Source organism: Capra hircus, chromosome 20 (assembly GCF_001704415.2).
Source record: "Capra hircus breed San Clemente chromosome 20, ASM170441v1, whole genome shotgun sequence".
NCBI classification, from domain to species: Eukaryota; Metazoa; Chordata; class Mammalia; order Artiodactyla; family Bovidae; genus Capra; species Capra hircus.
Genome location: NC_030827.1, coordinates 40,229,883 through 40,238,459, shown reverse-complemented (window position 1 = coordinate 40,238,459; position 8,577 = coordinate 40,229,883).

The window sequence follows — 8,577 nt, the reverse complement described above, 5'->3', positions numbered from 1 at the left end:
ATTTCATCCCCAGACCTGTATACACTGTGCTTGATGATAACTTGGAGTTGCTGGTTGTTTAGCTTCCTAGAGTGAAATGTGGGGGCTATTTGTGAAATCCCAACAATTATTAATAATTCAGGATGACCTCTAATCAGGATGAGAATTGGCTTCTTCGTCAAATGTAGAGGGAGGATAATTGGTGTATTTGAAATCGACGTTGCCCACATAGCCCCTCTGCCCACTTCTCTTGCTTCTGGGCCTTCTGTGAGTCACATCCTTGACAGTGTGCAGAGCCAGTAAGCAGGACAGGAGGCCCTGAGGTGGGAGGGGAGCACATATCAGAGTCTAAACTCAAGATCCCCTGGTTCTAGTCTGCTGATCCCAGTCTGGCCAGTCACAGCCACAACCCAGCCTATCTTCCTGGGTGGCCTTCAGAAATGCATTTTGAGGGGATGAATCAATAATAATCCAAGTTCTGACTTTCAGTGTAGAAACTGAATTCTGATTTAGAGGTATTGACTACACTAGCCTAACTCCAGGAAATTGATGTATAAACCAGAGTTTCAATTTACTATATTTCCAGGAGTTCTTTATCAGATGATGGTGATACTTGTATAGAATGGTGAATGAATTTTTTTTTTGAAAGTGATGGAAAACAGTATGTGCATTTTTATCTTTGCCTGCTTTAGGCACTAAGCAAAACAACCACTGCTTTCCCCATGTTTCTCCCTCAAGAGATGGATTTATCAATTTGGCTTCAGCTGGCTTTCACAGGTTGGCACAGCAAGGCTGGATTTCCAATGCTTACTGTTTTGTCAGAGTTTCATGAACTCAAACCAAAAGTTAGATTCTAGTGAGCATTTTGCTAGTTAGAAGTGAATAAGCTAAAGTGTGAAAAATTTTTTCTTTCAAAGGTTTTTTCCTTGAAATATTGACAAATGATATTCCAGCTTTCCCACCTTTGCAAGGAAAGAATAGCAGAAGTCAAAGCAAATGAACATGGAGCAAACATATATTAACAGATGATCCTTCTGCTTCACTCAGACATGAGTGTGCATAATTTTTATAGCATGGGTTATAGAGTTTGCATTGAATTAACATTTCTAAGTCTGATAAATAAAAATAAGTAGGTTTTAGGATTGCTTGGCTAGGTCACAGTTTAGATGTTAGAATTAAATATGAATAGTAAGTGATATTCTTTTCAGAGACAGTGGCTGCCAGTGTCTTATCTCCCTGGCCACTTCTGTTAGTGCATAGCCCAAGGTGATTTCTATGGGTGGCTGATCCCATCCACCTGGTGATCTTACTAGTGATGGGAAGAGGCTGCTGTTGTTGAGGCTGCTGTTTTCCCTTTTCCCTGCATGTGTTAGTCACTCAGTCATGTCTGACTCTTTGTGACCCCAAGGACTGTAGCCCACCAGGCTTCTCTCTCCATGGGATTCTCCAGGCAAGAATACTGGAGTGGGTAGCCTTTCCTTTCTCCAGGGGATCTTCCCAACCCAGAGATTGAACCCAGGTTTCCTGCATTGCAGGCAGATTGTTTACTGTCTGAGCAACCAGGGAAGCCCTCCTTTCCCCCTACTTCACCCCAAACAATAGCCTTCTGGAAAGCACTTGTGTTTTGTTCTTGTCTGCCCACCTTCCCTCCTGTCCTTACCATTGAAGGAGAATCCTGTCGTTGACAAGCTCTTTCCTGGGTGCTGTTATGCTGCCAAGTGAGGGGAGTGGTTAGGGAGATTCAGGTCTGGAAAAGTTGAATGAAAAGGGAACGGTTGAGCCTTCCTAACTCTTCTTTTTTCTGTGGGAAGAATTTGCTTGAGAAAGTTAGTTTCTCTGTGCGACAACTAGAGAGGAGAAGAAAGAACTGTTTTAAACATAGCTGTAGCACCCCAAGACACATACTAATCAAATTAACAAAGATCAAACACAAAGAACAAATATTAAAACAGCAAGGGAGAACCAATAAATAACACACAAGGGGATTCCCATAAGGATAACAGCTGATCTTTCAATAGAAACTCTTCAGGCCAGAAGGGAATGGCAGGACATACTTAAAAGTGATGAAAGAGAAAAACCTACAACCCAGGTTACTGTACCCAGCAAGGATCTCATTCAAATATGAAGGAGAAATCAAAAGCTTTACAGACCAGCAAAAGCTGAGAGAATTCAGCACCACAAAACCAGCTCTTCAACAAATGTTAAAGGACCTTCTCTATTCAGGAAAGGTGTATCAACTCGTACCCAAAACAACAAAGTAAATGGCAATGGATCATACTTATCAATAATTACCTTAAATGTAAATGGGTTGAATGCCCCAACCAAAAGATAGACTGGATGAATGGATACAAAAACAAGACCCCTATATTTGCTGTCTACAAGAGACCCACCTCAAAACAAGGGACACATACAGACTAAAAATGAAGGGCTAGAAAAAGATATTTCACACAAACGGAGACCAAAAGAAAGCAGGAGTAGCAATACTCATCAGATAAAATAGACTTTGAAATAAAGGCTATGAAAAGAGACAAAGAAGGACAGTACATAATGATAAAAGGATCAATCCAAGAAGAAGATATAGCAATTATAAATATGTATGCACCCAACATAGGAGCACCACAATATGTAAGGCAAATGCTAACACGTATGAAAGGGGAAATTAACAATAACACAATAATAGTGGGAGACTTTAATACACCCACTCACACCTATGGATAGATCAACTAAACAGAAAATTAACAAGGAAACACAAACTTTAAATGATACAATGGACCAGTTAGACCTAATTGATATCTATAGGACATTTTACCCCAAAATAATGAATTTCACCTTTTTCTCAAGTGCACATGGAACCTTCTCCAGGATAGATCACATCCTGGGCCATAAATCTAGCCTTGATAAATTAAAAAGAAGAAATCATTCCAAGCATCTTTTCTGATCACAATGCAGTAAGATTAAATGTCAGCTACAGGAAAAAAACTGTTAAAAATCCAACATATGGAAGCTAAACAACATGCTTCTGAACAACCAACAAATCATAGAATAAATCAAAATATGCATAGAAACAAACGAAAATGAAAACATAACAACCCCAAACCTATGGGACTTAGTAAAAGCAGTGCTAAGGGGAAAGGTTCATAGCAATACAAGCTTACCTCAAGAAACAAGAAAAGAGTCAAATAAATAACCTACCTCTACACCTAAAGCAACTAGAAAAGGAAGAAATGAAGAGCCCCAGGGTTAGTAGAAGGAAAGAAATCTTTAAAATTAGGGCAGAAATAAATGCAAAAGAAAAGAGACCATAGCAAAAATCAACAAAGCTAAAAGCTGGTTCTTTGAGAAGATAAATAAAACAGATAAACCATTAGCCAGACTCATCAAGAAACAAATGGAGAAGAATCAAATCAACAAAATTAGAAATGAAAATGGAGAAATCACAACAGACAACACAGAAATACAAAGGATCATAAGAGACTACTATCAGCAACTATATGCCAATAAAATGGACAACTTAGAAGAAATGGACCGATTCTTAGAAAAGTATAACTTTCCAAAACTGAACCAGGAAGAAATAGAAAATCTTAACAGACCCATCACAAGCACGGAAATAGAAACTGTAATCAGAAATCTTCCAGCAAACAAAAGCCAAGGACCAGACGGCTTCACAGCTGAATTCTACCAAAAATTTAGAGACAAGCTAACACCTGTCCTACTCAAACTCTTCCAGAAAATTGCAGAGGAAGGTAAACTTCCCAACTCATTCTATGAGGCCACCATCACCCTAATACCAAAACCTGACAAAGATGCCACCCAAAAAGAAAACTACAGGCCAATATCACTGATGAAAATAGATGCAAAAATCCTTAACCAAATCCTAGCAAACAGAATTCAACAACATATTAAAAAGATCATACATCATGACCAAGTGGGATTTATTCCAGGGATGCAAGACTTGTTTAATATCCACAAATCAATCAATGTAATACACCACATTAACAAATTGAAAAATAAAAACCATATGATTATCTCAATAGATGCAGAGAAGGCCTTTGACAAAATTCTACATCCATTTATGATTAAAACCCTCCAGAAAGCAGGAATAGAAGGAATATACCTCAACATAGTAAAAGCTATATATGACAAACCCAAGCAAACTTTATCCTCAATGGTGAAAAATTGAAAGCATTTCCCCTAAAGTCAGGAACAAGACAAGGGTGCCCACTTTCACCACTACTATTCAACATAGTTTTGGAAGTTTTGGCCACAGCAATCAGAGAAGGAAAAAATAAAAGGAATCCAAGTTGGAAAAGAAGAAGTAAAACTCTCACTGTTTGCAGACTACATGATCCTCTACATAGAAAACCCTAAAGACTCCACCAGAAAATTACTAGCACTAATCAATGAATATAGTAAAGTTTCAGGATATAAAATTAATACACAGAAATCGCTTGCATACATATACACTAACAATGAGAAAACAAAAAGAGAAATTAAGGAAACAATTCCATTCACCATTGCAATGAAAAGAATAAAATACATAGGAATAAATCTACCTACCTAAAGAAACAAAATACCTATATATAGGAAACTATAAAACACTGATGAAAGAAATCAAAGATGACACAAATAGATGGAGAAATATACCATGTCCATGGAAGGATCAATATAGTGAAAATGAGTATACTACCCAAAGCAATCTACAGATTCAATGAAATCCCTATCAAGCTACCAGCGGTATTTTTCACAGAGCTAGAGCAAATAATTTCACAATTTGTATGGAAATACAAAAAACCTCGAATAGCCAAAGCAATCTTGAGAAAGAAGAATGGAACTGGAGGAATCAACCTGCCTGACTTCAGGTTCTACTACAAAGCTACAGTTATCAAGATAGTATGGTACTGGCACAAAGACAGAAATATAGACCAATGGAACAAAATAGAAAGCCCAGAGATAAATCCACGCACCTATGGACACCTTATCTTTGACAAAGGAGGCAAGAATGTACAATGGAGAAAAGACAATCTCTTTAATAAGTGGTGCTGGGAAAACTGGTCAACCATTTGTAAAAGAATGAAACTAGAGCACTTTCTAACACCATACACAAAAATAAACTCAAAATGGATTAAAGATCTAAGTGTAAGACCAGAAACTATAAAACTCCTAGAGGTAAACATAGGCAAAACAATATGACATAAATCACAGCAGGATCCTCTATGACCCACCTGCCAGAGTAATGGAAATAAAAGCAAAAATAAAGAAATGGGACCTATTTAAACTTAAAAGCTTTTGCACAATGGAGGAAACTATAAGCAAGGTGAAAAGACAGCCTTTAGACTGGGAGAAAATAATAGCAAATGAAGCAACTGACAAAGGACTAATCTCAAAAATATACAAGCAGCTCCTGCAGCTCAATTACAGAAAAATAAATGACCCAATCAAAATGTACCAAAGAACTAAACAGACATTTCTCCAAAGAAGACATACAGATGGCTAATGAACACATGAAAAGATGCTCAATATCACTCATTATCAGAGAAATGCAAATCAAAACCACAATGAGGTACCATTTCATGCCAGTCAGAATGGCTGCTATCCAAAAGTCTACAAACAGTAAATGCTGGAGAGGCTATGGAGAGAAGAGAACCCTCTTACACTGTTGATGGAAATGTAAACTAGTACAGCCACTATGGAGAAGAGTGTGGAGATTCCTTAAAAAACTGGAAATAGAACTGCCATATGACCCAGCAATCCCACTGCTGGGCATATACACCGAGGAAACCAGAATTGAGAGAGACACGTGTACCCCAATGTTCATTGCAGCACTGTTTAAAATAACCAGGACATGGAAGCAACCTAGACATCCATCAATAAATGAATGGATAAGAAAGCTATGGTACATATGCACAATGGAATATTATTCAGCCATTAAAAAGAATACGTTTGAATCGGTTCTAATGAGGTGGATGAAATTGGAGCCTATTATACAGAGTGAAGTAAGTCAGAAGGAAAAACACCAATACAGTATACTAATGCATATATATGGAATTTAGAAAGATGGTAACGATGACGCTATATGTGAAACAGCAAAAGAGACACAGATGTATAGAACAGTTTTTTTGGACTCTTTGGGAGAAGGCAAGGGTGAGATGATTTGAGAGAATAGCATTGAAACCTGTATATTATCATATGTGAATCAGATCGCCAGTCCAGGTTTGATGCATGAGACAGGGTGCTCAGGGCTGGTGCACTGGGATGACCCTGAGGGGTGGGATGAGGAGGGAGGTGGGAAGGGGGCTCAGGATGGAGAACACATGTACACCCATGGCTGATTCATGTCAATGTATGGCAAAAGCCACTACAATATTGTAAAGTAACTAGCCTCCAATTAAAATTAATTAATTAAAAATAAATAAATAAACATAGCTGCAGGTCTTAAGTTGTACTCCTTCATGTTTTCTGGGAGAGGCTAGCAGCGTTTGAAATTATTTTTCACTTTTGTTGGGGAGGGGGACTCTATTCCTTTGAATGAGACACTGAGCTGAGACTGGTTTTCTCAGATTATTTTTCTCCCTGTGGATGATCTTTCCAAGCTGTGATGGCTTATTATTCTGATTCTCTATGTACCAACTATTCTGCTTCGTGGTCTCTTTGGAATTCTTCCCTTTTGCAGTATTTTGGTTTTGAATTTCTCTTCTTAGACGTTTGGGTGAACTCTCTGCTGGATGGCAAACTCCTTGAAGGTAGGGGCTTGCTTTAATGCTTCCTTAAATAGACCAGAGCTTGAAGGACAATGCTGGTTGCCTAGTGGGAGATCAGTCAAGTTTTTAGTGAACAAGCAGAGGAATTCAGGAACCAGGGGGGAGTGCAAGGCTAGGTTTCTACTTTTTCACCCATAGTCTTACATGACTAGAGGACAGCTCTCATTCACCAAAGACCCTGGGCAATTTCATACCAAACTAGACATGGCCCAGAGGAACATCTAACATATAACCTGCTAAGAGCCCCAGAATTGGAGAAGGAAATGGCAACCCACTCCACTGTTCCTGCCTGGAGAATCCCATGGATGGGGGAGCCTGTTGGGCTGCCGTCTATGGGATCACACAGAGTCGGGCACGACTGAAGTGACTTAGCAGCAGCAAGAGCCCCAGAATATCCTTCTTTGTTTACTCGGCCAGAGTGGAAATTTTTTCCTCCTACCTGGGAACCTCAGAGGTCATGACAATAACTCAGTAAACACATCTTGAGGGAAGTTGGCCTTTTGAACTGTGTTATAAAAATGTATAAAGATGAGCCTAGGGATACTGTGGTACAAATGAATAGTAAGATTTCAGTCTGGTGATTATCTTGTTAAAAAAAAAAAAAATCCCAACAATGGACATAGCTGTATCACCTTCACTTCTGATATCCCTGCTCCAAATAAACTGGCAACTGAAATTGTTCCCAGCATTGCAGCTCTCTAAGTGAGAAGGAGGGAAGAAATTTTTGCCAGCTTGTATATTCCTTCCTCACCTTCTGAGGTCTGGATGCATTCAGATGCCCATGTCCCCAACCACCAGACAAGTGAAGATGAGTTTTCTTAATGTTCTGCTCTTTAGTGAATCATAAAGACAATAAAGGGCAATTGGCTCTCAGCAGTACATAACTAATCCATTTCTCAATCCACAAGGGCCAAGTAGAGCTAATTTAATCTCAGCTTCATTAGTTCATCCTTTGTCTGAAATCAAAATCAAATGCAAGATAATCAGTTACCCATGGTGGATTCATGTCAATGTATGGCAAAACCAATACAATATTGTAAAGTAATTAGCTTCCAATTAAAAAAAATAATTAAAAAAAATAAAAGTAAAAAAGGATGATTACCTTAAAAAAACAAAACAACAAAGAAAGAAAACTGCCATTTTGTGGGTTTAAGTCCCCAATGGCTCCACCATCAGATTCCATCTACAATTATTTCCACGGAGTTGGAGAAAGGTGCTCCTGCTTTTTCACTGATCGGCACCGCCATCGTCTCCCATTCTTTTTCCTCAAAAGGGGCTTGCTCTCCTATTGAGACTTGGTGTTTCTTTTAAATGAGTACCAGCTCTGTGAGTCATATGGGGGAGTGCAGCTCTTTCCCTTTCTGAAGGCAAACCACCAGGAGCAACCACACATGAGTAGGTCTAAGTTACGATGACTAAGGTGATAAAGATGACCCAGGCCCTATGGAACTGAGTAGTTTGGCCATGGATGTATAGAGTAAGACAAAGCCAGGAGAAGTTTGGAGAACGGAGGCAGTTCAGAGGCCAGGAGAATGGCCTTTGTCCTGGAAGAGTCCCAGAATCAGTCTCCAGAGCTGCCTAGTGAAGAGGCTGGGAGGGGAATGGACGTGTGACCTTGTGAGCACCTTGCATTTCCATGTTCATTCCTTTTGCTCTTCATTGAGGTTATCATCACTTTCACAGAAATTTTTGATATTTTTTTCTTATTATGTGTACTGGCTTATTTAAGTGATTTACTTTCCGATTATGATTTTCTCTTTCCTGTAGATTCTTACTGCTTTTCTATTTAGAGAAGACTTCTCAGCATTTCCTTTAGTGTTGCTGTATCCTTTTAGTGTTT